Source organism: Leptidea sinapis, chromosome 42 (genome assembly GCF_905404315.1).
Source record: "Leptidea sinapis chromosome 42, ilLepSina1.1, whole genome shotgun sequence".
Lineage (NCBI taxonomy): Eukaryota > Metazoa > Arthropoda > Insecta > Lepidoptera > Pieridae > Leptidea > Leptidea sinapis.
In genome coordinates this window covers 8,882,214-8,902,478 of record NC_066306.1, presented here as the reverse complement: position 1 = coordinate 8,902,478, position 20,265 = coordinate 8,882,214, and the positions used below count along the sequence as shown (strand labels likewise).

At 30.8% G+C, this 20,265-nt stretch overlaps 1 pseudogene; it reads left to right on the top strand.

Annotated features, from left to right (window-relative positions):
• Positions 1 to 8,146: 8,146 nt before the first annotated feature.
• On the top strand, positions 8,147 to 9,382 carry LOC126976727 (uncharacterized; annotated as a pseudogene).
• Positions 9,383 to 20,265: the final 10,883 nt, after the last annotated feature.

The window sequence follows — 20,265 nt, the reverse complement described above, 5'->3', positions numbered from 1 at the left end:
GTTTAGAGCAAGCCGTACTTGCTAAGACTGACCATAAATAATAATCCACGGGATTAAGATCGGTACTAGACGACGGCCAGTCTTCAGCTCTGATGATGTCCGAAACGTTCGTTTCCAACCAAGACTACGTAGACCGACCTTTATGACCCGGCGCCGAGACTAGCTGGATGAACCATTCTTGGTTAATGAACATGGCGTTGTTAAGGGGATTCACTACCTTCTCAAGAATGGTATCATGATACCTTTTTCACAAAAGTGTGGCTCAGTCACTACTTGATACCCCACCAAACCACCATTGAAGTCGGATAGTGCCCACGTTGCATTGTGTCGATTAATTGGGAAGCTTCCTTAGAGCTTTGAGCATAAATACGGTCATTTTGTTTGTTAAAATGTTGCTCAATTGTAAAAAAAAATCTCTTCCATAAACAACATTTTTTGTGACCTCCCTTTGCGTACCGCTTCTGTAGTTGTTTCAATTTTTCCACGACCAGAATGTCTCTTATAAGCCGCAAGTCCTAAGTCATCTTTTAAAATACGCGACATGGTTCTAGGGGCTATCTTCATTTCCCGAAATAAATGTTTTGCTTTCGGACAGGATTTCTTCTAATTCCTTCCCTTAATACTTTGACCACCTGTTTCGTATGAACATTACGTAGACGGCCAGATCCTTTTCTGTCACAAACAGAGGAGGTCTCATTGTACCTATTTATAGCCCGGTATACAAACATTTTACTAATACCAAGCGTATGGAGAGTTTTAAAAATTGCATTTGGCTCCATACCTAGTTTATGTAATGTAATCACAGCGATTCGGTTCTCTTTAACACCCCACTCCATTTTAATATCGCAAAATATTGTTCAATGTATTGGCGCCAAAATGAGAAAACTCAATGAACAATCATATAAAAATGACAGATTCCAAATTCAAATGTAATGTTATGTTTATTTTTAATCGTAACAGTATTTATGGCCAGACTAATTATATTACATAATCATAACGACGATCGTGTAGCCAGTAGTCTCTCCAGCTATGCTGAACCCTCCCTTGTAGACGTTCCAACGACAATCTAATTATATTGTTGTAATTCAAATCTATTTTCATACTCCAATACTATTTATGCTATCTGCTACTGCTACTGTTCTATGCTTTATGTTGACCAATAAATTCGGTGGAAAAAGAATGGATTGAAATATGTAATAATAAATGGTGCTGCAGTGTATGTACACATTATTATATTTTGGCATTATCTACCAAGCACTTTAGAACAACAAAATTTAACCATTGAGAATTTTTTATAAGCTTTGTCATAAAACTAACGAAACAAAAACCAGCTGAAGGTCTTAAGCCCAAGACAAGTTTGGCTCACATTCAATGCAATTTCATCTAGAAATCAATAGTTGTATTTCGGTTATTGCCATTGCTGAAAGGTTCTGTAACGAGTAATATTTTGTCTCGACATTTTCGCGTCTTTCAATATTGTAAAAAGTTTTATAGTACACAGGTACACTACAAACGTTTAACAAGATGAATTACTACTACTACCTACTATAATTATCCAAATGTTATGATTTTTTCTAGTGTTAATTTCGTGAAGTTTTGTTTTCAGTAATCCGACACGTGTTTCGCGTCTACACTAGGCATCTTGAGGAGATTTTAACTCGCCGAATTCTGAAACGACATTGAAAGAAGACAGTCGAGAAAATCTCACAGCATTTGGATACTTTATGTAAGCTTGATGAACATTGTTTACTCTACTACAACTAAAAGATTGTTGAGGGTCTAATGGTAAATTAGGTAGGCACCTATTGTTACAAACGGGTTGATTTCTCAAATTCTTCTATAGTGCACCAATTTTGTTTGTTGAGACAATCAGCTAATCTTGTCATCAGAACTCCGCGAGCTGGTTAATGACATCTCTGACACCACAACCACATTGGGGAGAGTCTTCGGTGACCCAAAGTGTAACGTTTAGTTAACTAAATTTAAATGCAAATAAAATATAAATTATATATTCTTTATTATACATGTACTATCAATACTCTTTGATGTAATAACCCTCATTGTAAATTGCTCTTTTCTTTCTTTATTTTTGTAATTAAAAATTACGTCTTTAAAATATAATACACGGATTTTACTCCGAATTTCATATAAGGCGCCCGGTATGAGAAAATATGGAGAGTAAAACCTACTCATCAAATGGCATAGTAACGTTTTTGTTGCGCATCATTTGTCGCGCACCTTTCACTTTTCAGTTGGCGTGACAATCTAGATGCTCGGTCCGTATATTAGTGTATTGCAGTGATACGGATAGCAAATATCATTTTTCTTTTCTGGTATTTATTGGAGCTTTATTATATTATTGAAATTGATTTATTATTATACTTTCATAAAGTTAAGTGAAAATTTTATAAATAATGGAAGAAAGTGGTGTAAATAATAGTGCCGGAAAATGTGATAAGCACGTGGGTACTAACTAAGTTACAATTCGAGGTTCTCGAGGGTGCAGAGAACGAATTTGGTATCATTTTTTAAAGTTAAGATGGACGCCACGCAAAATTATGATTTCAACAATATGGATATCGTATCCGAGGTTCTCGAGGGTGCAGAGGACGAATTTGGGATCATCTTTTAGAGATGGTTTAGAGAACAGATTAGGATAATTAATATAAACGACATATAAAAATTAGTTTTAACGAGAAATTGTTTTAAATATATTTTGCGTTTGTCAGAGCTTTGACAATTAGGACCAAAATTACTTCACGTGGGTTTCTGAGGATAAAACCCATCTAGCTATAGTTTAGCTCTGGTCTCTGGTGAAAACGCGTTTTTTCGACTTCTCACGTCCGCCGTCATCTCGGTACATCTCTCTTTATTCAAATACTAGCAATGCACCGCGGTTTCAATCGCTTACAATCCGATCTCGTGGTCGTGGATAGTCTACTAAGTCGGACTATATATTTATTTTTGTTAATACTAAAGTTTTATTTCACTTAGTTATTATTGCATTATTTTCTTTAGATTCATGTTTTCAATTCGTTATATCTTTTAAATGGAATATCCGATTTTAATAATATTCCATTTAATGTAATATGGATGGATACAGAGGTATGAATAATATGGTTTGATTATTGACGGCACTTATATGAACTTTTAAAATATAAAAAAGTAGTTATAGTGACATAACTACAGTAGTTGGACATATGGCATCACGGATTTTTTTATAGATATTGATACGTTCTTTAATACTGTAGAACATTTTTTTGTTCTATTATCAAAAGTTTCCGCAGCGCACGCGATGACAAATTTTTTATGACTATTTTTTTCACACTTTGGGTTATACTATTGAATTTTTATTAGAGATCCCTATTTTATTTGAAAATGTTATATAGCCTATGTCACTAAGTAAAGATGCAGCTTTCTAATAATGAAAGAATTTTTTAAATAGGTCCAGTAGTTTTTGTGTGAAAACATTACAAACATACATACAAAACACAAATGTTTCCTCTTTATAATATTAGTTTAGATAATAACTCGGAATCGTTTTTTAAATGTTGTATTTAAGAGCAGATCCATTCTTATACATACACTCACTTATTATTTGTATTATAATATTATATAATATAATTGGTTTATCTATATTTTAAAATATTCTTAATATATTGATATAATATATGAATAATATATTATATGAATATTTTAAAGTATAACGCTCAAAAAAGACAGCACTCTTTTGGTTGGTTTTATTAAGAAGCTTGATTTTAGTGTCCGATGTAAGACGTATTTCATATATATTATCAACTCCTACCTACCTCCACCTATTCCCGAGAAAAGGTTGTTTGCCAAGAACCAACATTTCATTACATTATCGTAATTAAAATTTTAATTAATTTACTTTTCTGTTTTAATAAAAGTTGTAAATGAAAGTCTGCTTTTAACAGTTTGTTAACAGTTCAGTGGAAACAAGATGTTATACAATTATTGTGTTATCAATTAATTGTGGCTTTTTTTAAATGCATTATAATCACAGTTTGATATTGACTTACATCATAACAACCTCTTACTCTCTATCAGATATTCCCTACCAGGTTTGTCTACGCCTCCACCAGATTGCCCCACTTACCCCTGTTTTTCACCGCCTCCATCCAATTCGTCCCTGCAGCTCTGCTCATCCTTTCATCACACACGTGGTTTTCCTCCAGCTCTCCGTTCCAGGAATGTTTTGCCCCACGAGGTTTGTTTCCGAGGTATGTGTCGTGCCCTGTCACTTCAGATTTGCCACCGTTTGACGACATTGTTGAGCTTACTTTGCCCTCAAAGCCAGTTTTCTCTGGGCAGCTTGTATTGACCAGCAAGTGACTGAGCGGAAGCCCTGAATGTAGATTTAAATCATTAAATGTGGAACTACCAAGACTTACTAGAAAACATACATTTTTGTTATTACATACCTATTTAATAAGTAACTAAAAGTATTATATTATATTTATTTCATCCTTTTCACTATTTCTTCTTCTCTTCTTTTTTTTTCCTTTTCACTTTTGGGTCTGAACTAGAACTGCCGTAGGTAGAAGTATCGTAAACGGCTTGTACCCACGGGTCTGTTCTATTTTCAAAATGATTCTCTGCCATCCTTAAATTTAAATTGTACTAGAAATTTTAGTTAACACTTTTTCGCTGAGCTACGAGTACTGTTGACGGAGCTGTAGAAACTATGAATGCCTTGAAGTTTGACAACGCTAGTCATGTACGTCGAAGCGTTGCTACGCGACAATATTATGTAAAAATAAGGATTAATACTTACCAAATACTTACGTATAACTTTAACCAAAGAATTACTTTCATAAACCTAAAATAACAGATAAGTCTGTTTTGACATTCAGTGTGATTGATGAGGAACAAAAACGGGACCAGTGTTCAATTAATAAATCATCTTAGGTAATAAATTTTTCTTGTAGGAGGAGGTATGTGCTATGACAAAGCTTAATAAACCAGAAAACAATTATGATTAAATACTGAAAAGAGAATTAAAAACACTGTTCTTAGCTTAATATGAAGGCTGTATTAGCTGTAGGCTCTTTCTCAATACTTAAAATAGTTACAGATTGATATATTACTTATAACTTTATTTTATTGAAGTTTCGCTCATTCAGCGATCTAATAGATTTGTATGTATGTATGTAATATATTTATTAATAAAAGTTACAATTTCTTTTTCACCATGCCCCCTCAGTTTGATTGGATCATTTCTGATACATGAGAATAATTTTGGCTTTGTAACGGATTTAACGAAGATGTAAATAGGTATATTATACAGCATCTTGAATAGTTAATATTTCAAAATACGAGAAAAAAACTTATCAGAATTACATTCTGTTCAATGCTTTTAACTCAGAGAGTTTCATATTTGTAATTCTATTCCCCTGAAAGATACAAAGAGCAAATGATAAGACAACCCGTTGTGCGATTTGTTTTTATTACAAGCTCTGGTGAAACATCGCTATTTGAGAAACTCAATACTTTGTACACTATGTCGAAATTCCTAGAATTTAGTAGCTATAAACTTCATCAGAGTACCGTCTAATAGGTGAACCAGGGCTCCTTCATAGGTATTCAACTTTACAATTAATATTCCAAACAGTAAACTAGGACTCACTGAGCACAAATTTGAGAATTATTTTAAATGTAAATGTAAAGTATAGTGCATATATTATATTATATAGAGAAAAATAATGTTTGGTTGTTGGCTAGTTATGTGCAGAACTAGTCAAGAACCAAGATTTATTAAATATGCTGATCAATTCTCTTACTATATGATTTAAAAGATGGGCTAGGAGTTACTTGAGTTCTTCTGCCAATGTCAAAGCCCTTTGACGAACTGATTTATACTATTTAGCGTTTAATTATGCTTATTCTTCACCCTTTAGATTGGAGTGTCGCGATGCAACGTTTGCCCACAAAGGCTCTTGCTGAGAGCGGAGTAAGGAGTAAGAATCATACATCGTGAAGCAAATAAATGGTCGTTTTTAAATCCAAAATAAAATATACACATAAATCATTTTAATTATTTGTTTCACTTGATGATATTCCTTTTATTAGGGATAACCACATTCCAAAAACACAAATGAAATTATAATATACAAGGAGAGTAGGCCTTGGTATAATAATAAACTTTTAAAAATATTAAAAGAAAAGGAAAACTTACTTGAAGAAATAAGAATAACACTCAGGTATTAAATACTATGGGTATTGAAATACATACATACATTTACGAAACCGTCATTCTCTAACAAAACCTGTTTACGTTTTGGTATTGGGAAGCGCGCCGCACCTTCCACTCTGTACTTAGTCTGGCCATAAATACTGTTTCAATTAAAAATAGACAAAAAAAAATATGATTATGATAATTGTCATCGTCTGTGTCAGATCAGTTTGCTTCTCAATAAAAGATTTTAAAAATTCCGTCGTGCGTCGTGAAAAAGTTTAAAAACGATACTATATAAGTATTTATGGCTATATATGATTATTGAAGGGAGAAATACTTGTGTAACTAGTATCCCCCGTAACCGCACACACACCAGCATAACGGTACTTTACTTGCTAATATCACGGCGCGGAGTCCTTCTTTTTTTACTCGTCCGTGGTTGAGTTATCTCATTTTGGCGCCAATACATTGTACGATATTTTGCGAAATTAAAAAGGAGTGGGATGATAAAGAGAACCGAATCGCTGTGATTGCATTACACAAAGTAGGTATGGAGCCAAATGCAATTTTTAAACTCTCCTTGGTTTTAGTAAAATGTTTGTGTACCGGGCTATTAATAGGAACAATGTGACCTCCTTGTTTGTGACAGAAAAAGATCTGGCCGCCCACGTAGTGTTCGTACGAAAAAGGTGGTCAAAGCAGTAATGGAAAGAATTCGAAGAAATCCTGTCCAAAAGCAAAAGATTTTATCTCGGGAGATGAAGTTAGCACCTAGAACCATGTCGCGTATTTTAGAAGATGTCTCAGGACTTGCGGCCTATAAGAGACGTACTGGCTATTTCTTAACTGATAATTTGAAGAAGACTAGGGTGGTAAAATCGAAACAGCTACTGAAGCGGTACGCAAAGAGATGTCACAGAAAATTTTGTTTTGGGGATGAGATTTTTTTTACAATTGAGAAACATTTTTTACAAAGATATTACCGTATTTATGCTCAAAGCTCTAAGGAAGGCAATTAGTCGACAAAGTGCAACGTGGGCACCATCCGACTTCAGTGATGTTTTTTTTTATATAAGAGGCGACATACGGGCAAGAGGCGGCTCACGGGATAGGGAGAGGTGAGTCAAGTGTCAAGACATGCGTTGCCGGCCTTTAAGGTGGGAGTATGCTCTTTTCTTGAAGGTCCCTAAGTCGTATCAGTTTCGGGTAAACCGCAGCCGGTAATTGATTCTACAAGTGGCTGTGCGAGGCAAGAAATTTGTTGCAAAACGCGTGGGATGTGGAATGCCAGACATCAACGTGATGCGGGTTGTACTCTGTTCGTAATGTCCGGTCGCTGGAATCAACCCGAACAGGTCCTCTGAGCACTCCCCGTGATAAATGCGGTAGATTATACAGAGAGAACCCACATATCTACGCAACGCCGAAGAATCAAGCCGATCGAAGATAACTTGAACGTCGATGATTCGAGAGGTACCAAAATGAATTTACCGCATCATTGTATGCGGTGAAATAGAAGAAGCTGTTACTTGGGAGCACTGTTCTGTGTGGGTATGAAATAGGGGATGAAAGTATGCATGGATTGTAAGTAGTAAGTTTGTATGGTAAGTCACGCTTTCACGCCTTACTCCGAATTCGATTCTGATTTTATTTGGTAAAAAAATAGGCTGCACTGGGTTGAAATAAAGGATGAAACTTTGCTGTAGGCACTTGAGAAGAAGTAAACAAACATTTACATGGGGATGATAGAAGAGATAAAAGTTCGCAGTGAAGTCCAAACAAATCTGTGTATGTCTACCATTATAGATACAGTCGACAATGACAGAGTATATAGGTTTACTGCACCAGGATTATCTACCACTGGATTATAGAAAAGCACCAGCAGACGGAGGTCGAACGGCATCCTTAAAACTCCGAAATAGTAGTTCCGAATGGTTTATTGAAGTCATGGCAACGTTGAAACAAGCGGCTTTGGGTAAAAATTGAAGAATCACATTCTTTACCCTGTACCCCTACATTTATGTAGGTAAACTCATAATTTGCGTTGCACATTGCAAGTAGGACCATAGAATAATAATGCTTATAATTGTAGTAAAGTGAACCGCTGTGAGCAGGTTTTATAATACGTATATGTTTCCCGTCTATTGAACCTATACAGTTGGGAAAATTAGCTTGCGTCAAAAAACCATATGCTATCTCTTCCCATCGCGTACGTGAAAACGATGGCATGCACTCTTCCTTCAACTTTTCATTTATAATTTGACAGACTTCTTTCACTATTGTTCTGATTGTGGTTATTCCAGCTTGATACGCCAGGTGTAGGTCCATGAAAGTATGTCCGCTTGTCACATACCTGTAATATTTTTTTAATTGTTGCAGTCATAAAAGTGCAATCACGATGGAAAACTGCAAGAGATACATATATGAAAGTGAAAGCAAGTAAGAAAAAACTGAAATCTGGTGCAGGCGCTAGTACGAACAAGAAATACATTTTTTTTCAAATGTTAACTTTTTTAGATTCGAACTCAAGTAATGAAGCAGATGAATCTATAGAAAATCAGTGTGAAGATCAAGACTCATCAACAAATGCTATAAATTAAAATAGCAGCTCAGTACCCAGCACCAGTACCAGTAATTCAAATCTTGAACGGACAAATAATACAGAGCCAGAATCATCACGAAAACGTAAACGTCAAGTGTCACCAACTGCTTTTGAAAAAGAATTGTTGCAATGTGTTAAACAAAACAATTTAGATTCTAATGACGAAGACTTGAATTTTTTTAAATCTTTAATCCCAACAGTTCAAAAATTTAATACATTTAAAAAATTGTCGTTTCGAACCAAAGTGTTAGAAGCTTTAATCGACATCCAAAAAGAAACAGTTATTACTCTGGATGATTTACCATCAATTAATATAGGTTTATCAGAAACGCAAAATACAACTAGCACGATTGATTTAAGATCACTTAATATCGGAACAGAAACTCAAAACACAGATACAATAGAATATTAATTAGAATTATATGAGAATAAAGACTTCAAGAATATTATTAAGACTGCTTTAGTAAGTATTGGTTTTATTAATAACAAATAATACCTTTAAGGTGGATGTGTCGACTGACAGCATTGCATTGAAATATAAAATTTGATTGTATATATGACCTAGGTGGTTAACATTAGATATAAGGTGTGATTTTGTTTAACTCTGAAAATTCTTTCAATTCAAATGTAATCCGATAAACTTTTTAATGTTAAAAGTATTAGTTTATAGGATTACATTTGAACTGAAGTTCTTGCAAAGTTAAAAAAAATGTTAATAATTAGTATTGTATTAAAATAATTATGCTATGTAATAATAGTAAATATTGTACGAGTAAAAAAACTGTGATTTATGACCAAATAAATAATGTTAATTAGTAATAATAATAAATATTGTAAGAGTTAAAAAAACTGTGATTATAAAAGTGATTTATGACCAAATAAATAATGTTAATTAGTAATAATAATAAATATTGTAAGAGTTAAAAAAACTGTGATTATAAAAGTGATTTATGACCAAATAAATAATGTTAATTAGTAATAATAATAAATATTATAAGAGTTAAAAAAACTGTGATTATAAAAGTGATTTATGACCAAATAAATAATGTTAATTAGTAATAATAATAAATATTGTAAGAGTTAAAAAAACTGTGATTATAAAAGTGATTTATGACCAAATAAATAATGTTAATTAGTAATAATAATAAATATTATAAGAGTTAAAAAAACTGTGATTATAAAAGTGATTTATGACCAAATAAATAATGTTAATTAGTAATAATAATAAATATTATAAGAGTTAAAAAAACTGTGATTATAAAAGTGATTTATGACCAAATAAATAATGTTAATTAGTAATAATAATAAATATTATAAGAGTTAAAAAAACTGTGATTATAAAAGTGATTTATGACCAAATAAATAATGTTAATTAGTAATAATAATAAATATTATAAGAGTTAAAAAAACTGTGATTATAAAAGTGATTTATGACCAAATAAATAATGTTAATTAGTAATAATAATAAATATTATATGAGTTAAAAAAACTGTGATTATAAAAGTGATTTATGACCAAATAAATAATGTTAATTAGTAATAATAATAAATATTATAAGAGTTAAAAAAACTGTGATTATAAAAGTGATTTATGACCAAATAAATAATGTTAATTAGTAATAATAATAAATATTATAAGAGTTAAAAAAACTGTGATTATAAAAGTGATTTATGACCAAATAAATAATGTTAATTAGTAATAATAATAAATATTGTAAGAGTTAAAAAAACTGTGATTATAAAAGTGATTTATGACCAAATAAATAATGTTAATTAGTAATAATAATAAATATTGTAAGAGTTAAAAAAACTGTGATTATAAAAGTGATTTATGACCAAATAAATAATGTTAATTAGTAATAATAATAAATATTGTAAGAGTTAAAAAAACTGTGATTATAAAAGTGATTTATGACCAAATAAATAATGTTAATTAGTAATAATAATAAATATTATAAGAGTTAAAAAAACTGTGATTATAAAAGTGATTTATGACCAAATAAATAATGTTAATTAGTAATAATAATAAATATTGTAAGAGTTAAAAAAACTGTGATTATAAAAGTGATTTATGACCAAATAAATAATGTTAATTAGTAATAATAATAAATATTGTAAGAGTTAAAAAAACTGTGATTATAAAAGTGATTTATGACCAAATAAATAATGTTAATTAGTAATAATAATAAATATTGTAAGAGTTAAAAAAACTGTGATTATAAAAGTGATTTATGACCAAATAAATAATGTTAATTAGTAATAATAATAAATATTGTAAGAGTTAAAAAAACTGTGATTATAAAAGTGATTTATGACCAAATAAATAATGTTAATTAGTAATAATAATAAATATTGTAAGAGTTAAAAAAACTGTGATTATAAAAGTGATTTATGACCAAATAAATAATGTTAATTAGTAATAATAATAAATATTGTAAGAGTTAAAAAAACTGTGATTATAAAAGTGATTTATGACCAAATAAATAATGTTAATTAGTAATAATAATAAATATTGTAAGAGTTAAAAAAACTGTGATTATAAAAGTGATTTATGACCAAATAAATAATGTTAATTAGTAATAATAATAAATATTGTAAGAGTTAAAAAAACTGTGATTATAAAAGTGATTTATGACCAAATAAATAATGTTAATTAGTAATAATAATAAATATTATATGAGTTAAAAAAACTGTGATTATAAAAGTGATTTATGACCAAATAAATAATGTTAATTAGTAATAATAATAAATATTATAAGAGTTAAAAAAACTGTGATTATAAAAGTGATTTATGACCAAATAAATAATGTTAATTAGTAATAATAATAAATATTGTAAGAGTTAAAAAAACTGTGATTATAAAAGTGATTTATGACCAAATAAATAATGTTAATTAGTAATAATAATAAATATTGTAAGAGTTAAAAAAACTGTGATTATAAAAGTGATTTATGACCAAATAAATAATGTTAATTAGTAATAATAATAAATATTGTAAGAGTTAAAAAAACTGTGATTATAAAAGTGATTTATGACCAAATAAATAATGTTAATTAGTAATAATAATAAATATTGTAAGAGTTAAAAAAACTGTGATTATAAAAGTGATTTATGACCAAATAAATAATGTTAATTAGTAATAATAATAAATATTGTAAGAGTTAAAAAAACTGTGATTATAAAAGTGATTTATGACCAAATAAATAATGTTAATTAGTAATAATAATAAATATTGTAAGAGTTAAAAAAACTGTGATTATAAAAGTGATTTATGACCAAATAAATAATGTTAATTAGTAATAATAATAAATATTGTAAGAGTTAAAAAAACTGTGATTATAAAAGTGATTTATGACCAAATAAATAATGTTAATTAGTAATAATAATAAATATTGTAAGAGTTAAAAAAACTGTGATTATAAAAGTGATTTATGACCAAATAAATAATGTTAATTAGTAATAATAATAAATATTGTAAGAGTTAAAAAAACTGTGATTATAAAAGTGATTTATGACCAAATAAATAATGTTAATTAGTAATAATAATAAATATTGTAAGAGTTAAAAAAACTGTGATTATAAAAGTGATTTATGACCAAATAAATAATGTTAATTAGTAATAATAATAAATATTATAAGAGTTAAAAAAACTGTGATTATAAAAGTGATTTATGACCAAATAAATAATGTTAATTAGTAATAATAATAAATATTGTAAGAGTTAAAAAAACTGTGATTATAAAAGTGATTTATGACCAAATAAATAATGTTAATTAGTAATAATAATAAATATTATAAGAGTTAAAAAAACTGTGATTATAAAAGTGATTTATGACCAAATAAATAATGTTAATTAGTAATAATAATAAATATTGTAAGAGTTAAAAAAACTGTGATTATAAAAGTGATTTATGACCAAATAAATAATGTTAATTAGTAATAATAATAAATATTATATGAGTTAAAAAAACTGTGATTATAAAAGTGATTTATGACCAAATAAATAATGTTAATTAGTAATAATAATAAATATTATATGAGTTAAAAAAACTGTGATTATAAAAGTGATTTATGACCAAATAAATAATGTTAATTAGTAATAATAATAAATATTATAAGAGTTAAAAAAACTGTGATTATAAAAGTGATTTATGACCAAATAAATAATGTTAATTAGTAATAATAATAAATATTGTAAGAGTTAAAAAAACTGTGATTATAAAAGTGATTTATGACCAAATAAATAATGTTAATTAGTAATAATAATAAATATTGTAAGAGTTAAAAAAACTGTGATTATAAAAGTGATTTATGACCAAATAAATAATGTTAATTAGTAATAATAATAAATATTGTAAGAGTTAAAAAAACTGTGATTATAAAAGTGATTTATGACCAAATAAATAATGTTAATTAGTAATAATAATAAATATTGTAAGAGTTAAAAAAACTGTGATTATAAAAGTGATTTATGACCAAATAAATAATGTTAATTAGTAATAATAATAAATATTATAAGAGTTAAAAAAACTGTGATTATAAAAGTGATTTATGACCAAATAAATAATGTTAATTAGTAATAATAATAAATATTGTAAGAGTTAAAAAAACTGTGATTATAAAAGTGATTTATGACCAAATAAATAATGTTAATTAGTAATAATAATAAATATTGTAAGAGTTAAAAAAACTGTGATTATAAAAGTGATTTATGACCAAATAAATAATGTTAATTAGTAATAATAATAAATATTGTAAGAGTTAAAAAAACTGTGATTATAAAAGTGATTTATGACCAAATAAATAATGTTAATTAGTAATAATAATAAATATTATACGTGTAGGTAAAAAAACTGCTTATAAAAGTGATTTTTGACCAAAGAAATAATATTAGTTATTATTAGCAAAAATAAAGATGATGAAGAACAAATTATTATTTTTTACTTACCGCAATGTTATTGCCAGCCTTTCCATTGGTGATATGACTGATGTAGATTTTACTCTTAAATTGTTCACCTTCAAATATGGTTCCAGTTTCGAAAATAATTCGTCATAGATCTGTACCGATACTTTAAAATAATTGTAAAATGAATTTTCATTTTCTCTTAATATACTGAACTTTGCAACAAATTCCCCGCACAGCAACCTAGATTCAATAAACGGGCTAACTGGCTGTCGTTTCTTTTTTGCTAGTCGTCGTTGTTTTGCTACGTAATAATACAATAAGTTCTCCATGGACATGACTATACATGCACGCCGCTAAAATTGAACTAGCGACACTGCGATAGACGGTCTCCCACGCAACCCGCCCGCGTGTCCACGCGCGTAGACACGCGACGGGTGCCCGTCGCGGTCGCCCGCTTGACGCAGTGTCGGGCCTAATAGCTTAGACAAGTCGTTGAAAGACCGACCAGCCCGCAGTAGATAAAAATTTTGTTTATAATTAGTTCTAGCTCCATGCAGGCAGCATGGTCTCTGGAGTGAGGTAAACGGAACATGAAACCCGATGCGCGCGAGCAGTTCAGGGCAGTCGACCGAACCCCTCGCTATATTAATTAAGTGAATGAGATCGGCTATACGTCTCCTCTCTTCCAATGGCAGAACATGGAATTTTTAACAGCGGTTATTGTAGTTCGGAAGATATGTTTTTATTTTAAATTAAAAATGACGCAGAAACCGTTTTTGTAACGCTTCAATACGTATAATATATATATTGTAGATGGGGTTCCACACCTGTGAGGCGTATTCTAAGTGACTTCTAATATATGCACAGTATAGTATTTTTATGGCTTTAATGGAATTAAATTCTGAAGACATACGCAAGATGAAACCTAAGGATTTCGATGCTTTATGATCGAGTTAATGTGATCGTCAAATATTAATTTAGTATCAAATACAATTCTTAAGTCGCGAATTGAGTGGACACTTTTTAGAAACGAATTTTTTAATTTATAATTGAATGGAATGGGAATAGATTTACTAAATCTAATTTATTTTCTATGCAATAATGTTAAATCTATCGAGATCATCCTGAAGGTGTTGTGCACATTGAAGCGATCTGATAGGAGATATCTTCATATCGTCAGCATATAATAATATTTTTGAATAAGGAAAGCATAAAGAAATATCGTTTATAAATATATTAAAAAGAAGAGGACCTAGAAGTGATCCTTGAGGAACTACTGATGTGATTAGATCTGTTGACGATGCGTAGCCTTGTAGTACGACGGTCTGGCACCTGTTTTGTACATATGATGTAAACTATCAGTACAGTTTGTTATGTTTTTAAAGTGGTAACCCTCACTTCTAGGATTAATACACAAATAAAATTTTATGAACGATGCGGGACTCGAACCGACGACCTCTGGCGTTCCATACCAGTTCTCTCCCAACTGAGCTAACCGTTCGAGTGACTTTTCGTCATAAAATCTTGTATGCTTTGTTCAACATCTGTACAGGTTACCACGTCAATTCTATCGAAACATTTACTGTAGTCTGTATATATGACATCAACTTGTGAACTTGTTCTGACATATGGACAGCCAAATAGTCGTTACAAATAAGGTTTGAAACAGTGGATCGTCCTTTTAAAAAACCATGTTGCTCTGAGCTAAAAATGTGTTATCATATAATTGCTTATAAACAACTCTCTCTTAAATTTTGGCAAATAAGCATAATTTAGAAATAGGTCTATAATTTGTAACTATATCTTTAGGGCCTTTTTTGTGTATCGGAGTAATGTAAGCAATTTTCCAAATTTTAGGTATCACTCCCTCTGATAGAGAGCGTTTGAACAACAAATTGAGGGGAATGACAAGACTCCTGACACAATTTACAACAAACACTGCTGGGATGTTATCTGGACCAGCAGATTTGACTAGATTCAGTGATTTTAATAATTTATACAATTCCGGGGGCAAAATTTCAACATCATTAACATGTTATAGTAAAATTGATATTTGCAATTTCATGTGTAGAGAGTATCATTACAATTATTATCTAGGAAATTGGAATAAAAGTAATCGTTAAACATATTGCAAATGTCTTCCACATGGTCTAAGGAGCGCTCCACAAAGCGTAAAACCGCAGGCAATGAGCTATTATGGTTTTTAGATTTTATGTATGACCAAAAATCTCTTGGGTTTGTGCAGATATTTTTTTCTATACTGGAAATATAATCTGACAACATGTTCTTTTCTAAGGCTTTGAACCGTTCCCTGAGAGGTATAAAAGGAATTGAAGTCTGATCTGTTACCGTACATCTTGTATTTAGGATGCAAATTGTATTTCTGTTTTAGAATTTTAATGAGTGGCTTTTTATACCAAGGAGGATATTTACGTGACGGAATGATTATTTTTGAGGGTATATACTGATTCCTTAAGTTCCATAGAAAAAAAAATTAACAAAAAAACAACAGACTTCAAAAACACTATTCCAACGCAATAGATATAATTAAAAAGCTAAAAAAAGCGCTATAAAGTATAAAAATAATTGCGTATTTTAATACATTCTAATTAATTAATCTAATTCTAGTCAACACTGTAACTCCCACTCAGTGGTCGGAAGCAATCATCATATTATTATATAAAAAAGAAGAAAATATTGGCGACTATAGACCAATCAGCTTACTTCCTAGCCTCTACATACTGTTCTCTGGAAAAACCCTATGATAATCAATGGAGAACCACTAGAACATGTTGAGAAATACATATACTTACTTGAGAAAATTGCTAAGTTTTGCCAAAAACAGCAAAATAATTGAAATATAGAGAAGGGTTCAATCAACATGGAATAAATATTGGAACCTAAAAGAAATTTTCAAAAGTAATATGCCCACAGACATCAAAACAAAAGTTATGAACTCGAGTCTCTTACCATGCCTGACGTATGGGTGCCAGACGTGGAAGTTCTCCTCTAATGCCACAAATAAAATTAGGACTTGTCAAAGGGGGCTAGAGAGGAGTATGCTCAACATAAGGAAGATTGATAAAGTAAGACATACTAAGATAAGAAAATCCACCAATGTGACCGACGCTCTAACTTATGCATTAAAACTAAAATGGACCAGAGATGGACTGCGATAGTAACATCTTGGAGCGGCCACTAACCAGATGGGAAGACGACCCCAGACGGACAGCTGGCCCTAACTGGATAGACGTAGCACAGGATAGGAGACGCGTGGGCATCTTTGGAGGAGGCCTTTACCCAAACCGGGGTTCTTGCTAACAAATTTAGTTATAATTATTAATATTTACTCACAATATTTAAGAAACTTTGTAAAAGCAAGAAATAAATGGCTTATTTATTTTTTATTTATTTTTATAACAAGATATGGTGCTATGACATAAATTATTGAACTTATTATTTTAACAGTAATGCCCCATATATCAGCAGTTATTTTAACCGACTTTGAAAAAGGAGGAGATTCTCAATTCGTCGGGATATTTTGTTTATGTTTGTTACCTCAGAACTTTCGACTGGTGAACCGATTTGGATAATAAATTTTTTTTAAGGCTGGTGCTTCCCATGTGGTCCCATATAATCTTGATGCATCCAATATTACGAGTATTATTAAAAAGTATTGCAAAGTATGGTACTTTGCAATAGTTTTTAATAATAAAATGGCATACCAGGCATTTATTTTCTCAAAATTGATTCCTTTAAAATTATTTTTGATGTCTTTTCTAACATACTAGATACTACTACCGCTTTGGAAACAAAAGCAATCAGCATTCTTTTTTTGCGCTCTTTTTAATAAAATATACAATATTGTACTGTCATTGCTATTGCTATAAATAGCACTCAGGCTGTCCGATCACTTAGATATTCAGCTGTGGAGTAGTTGGGCTTTTTTCGACAAACGACAGAGTCATTTTTTAATAAATAATTTAAATTTATTATAGATGATGCCTGAACAGTGGCTGGGAATATATTATAAAAGTGTATACATTTACCCTTATAGCTATTATGTATCTTAAAGCCTACTAGAATTAGTTACAAGCAATCCCTTATTTCTCGTGTATATAATGAAAATCATCATAAAGAATAAAAAAGGTGCCGATTTTTGTGAACGTATATTAAATTTTCATAAAATATGTATAGACAATGAACAGCCATAATAGTTATTTCTTTAAATTTTTGCTTTGAGAGACTGTCTATAACCAAGCTGATAATATATAGCACGAACAGCTCTCTTTTGCAGAGCAAACACTTTATCAATTTGAAAAAAACAAAATTTGATTTGATTTGATTCTAGCGGCGTAGCCGCACAGCTGAGTCTATCTGCCAGTTGGGCAATATGTGGACCCCACTGAAGCTTTTTATCTAACGTGATACCCAAGAAGACAGTAGTGTCCACAGGCACTCTGGTCATTTATAAGTACGCTGGGTTGTACCTCCGCTGTGTTTGTGTAATGTACCGTAAACACTTTGTTTTTTACTGCTTAAGTGCAGATTATTCGTCTCAAACCAACGCACTATCTTTGAATACATTGTTTACCTCGTCATCAATATCTGCATGTCGCTTCACTTAAGAAATAAGTGAAGTATCATCGGCAAACAATACAATGCCATTATCTACCACAAACGGTAAATCGTTAGGACCGAGAATAGAACCCTGCGGAACACCTATTCCTACAGGTTTACCCTAAGACTGTTTGCCATTTATATCGACTATCTGAATCCTTTCGCTTAAATATGATATTAACAGATTTAGGGCAGTAGTTTTTACTCCGTTGCTTTAGTTTTGCTAGTAAAGTTTCATGGTGATCGCAGTGAAATGCTTTAGACAAATCACATTATTAGCCCCTAGTGAAACCAAATTGATTTTTCAATAATTTACAAATATGCATTCGTACAATATGCTGAAGCAAAAGTTTTACTAAACACAGGCAACACTGAAAATGGCCTGAAATTAGCAGTGTCAAAAGAACTGCCCGAATTTAACAAAGGTATAACTTTGCTGTATTTAATTTTTAGAGATTGTGCTCGTGTTTCCTGACCTTCTGAAATATAGTAAAACTACACCAATATTTATGTCGGGATGCACTTCTGACCCCAATAACTATCGTCCTGTGTCGGTTTTGCCGAACCTTAGTAAAATTTTTGAAAAAATAAATTTTAATTACAATTTAAATTAAAATTAAATAAAAAAAATAAAATGCTTACTTACTTCTACTTTCGTAAGTTACTTCGTTTAGAACAATTTGGCTTTTCTAGGGGACGTTCAACAACGGTGTTGATCTAATCAAGAATATTTTTGATGTCTGGAAGGAATCGCAGAATGCACTTGGCATCTTCTGTGATTTATCTAAAGCTTTTGATTGTGTTCAACATTCAACGCTGGTCAGGAAGCTATGTCACTGTGGCATAAAATGAACTGCGCTCGATCTTCAGACTTCATATCTAAACAATAGCATTCAGAAGGTCGACGTGAATGGCAGGAGATCTCCTGGGACTCCTCCCAGTATGGGGGCACCACAAGCGTCTATTCTTGGAGCGTTCCTCTTCCTTATCTATATAAATGATCTTTCTAATCATATAGAGAAAAACTAAAAGGTAGTATTATTTGCGGATGACACTGCACTGATATTTAAAGTGAAAAGAAACTAGGTTATATATGATGAAGTAAACAATATTCTATCTGATACGTGTACTAGCTTAGCGCTAATACCTCATGTTAAATAGCAAGAAAACGAAATATATAAACGTACCGAACGAAACGTCATAAAATGTGAACGCGAGTGTTTTGTTAAACAGCGAGGTGATAAAACCGGTGGAAGATTCCGCCACTATAATTATTGGCATTGCTCTGGATTCCAAATTACAATGGGGCCCCCATATTGAAGGATTGGTGAACAGACTTAGTTCTGCAGCATACGCGGTTAAAAAGATTAGACAATTAACTGACATAGATACGGCGCGACTTGTAAACTTTAGTTACTTCCATAGTATTATGTCCTATGATATATTGCTGTGGGTCAGCGCTGCCGATATTAATACAATATTTGTGCTGCAGAAGAGGGCTATTCACGCTATTTATAACCTAGGTCCTAGAGTATGATTGAGAGAACAATTTTTAACAAATAAACATATTATTGTCTGTTACCTCTCAATATATTCTTGATAATGTTATGTATGTACATAGGCATATAAGTATATTTGCTAGAAACTGTCATAACTATAATGTTAATACCAGGAACAAACATAAACTTATAATGCCTACTACTCGGCTAAGTCGAGTTAGTAGTCTTTTGTAGGGCGTTGTAAATGCTTTTACAATAAGATCCCAGATAATGTTCCAAACAAATGTATTACAAAATTCATTAGAATTGTTAAAAAAGTTTGTGTGGTAAAGCTTACTATAACATAAATTACTTTCTTAATGATCCCACTGATTGGAAATTGAGCGACGGCCCACAGGCTATAAAATAATAATTTTTATTGTACGTTTTAACATGGTAAC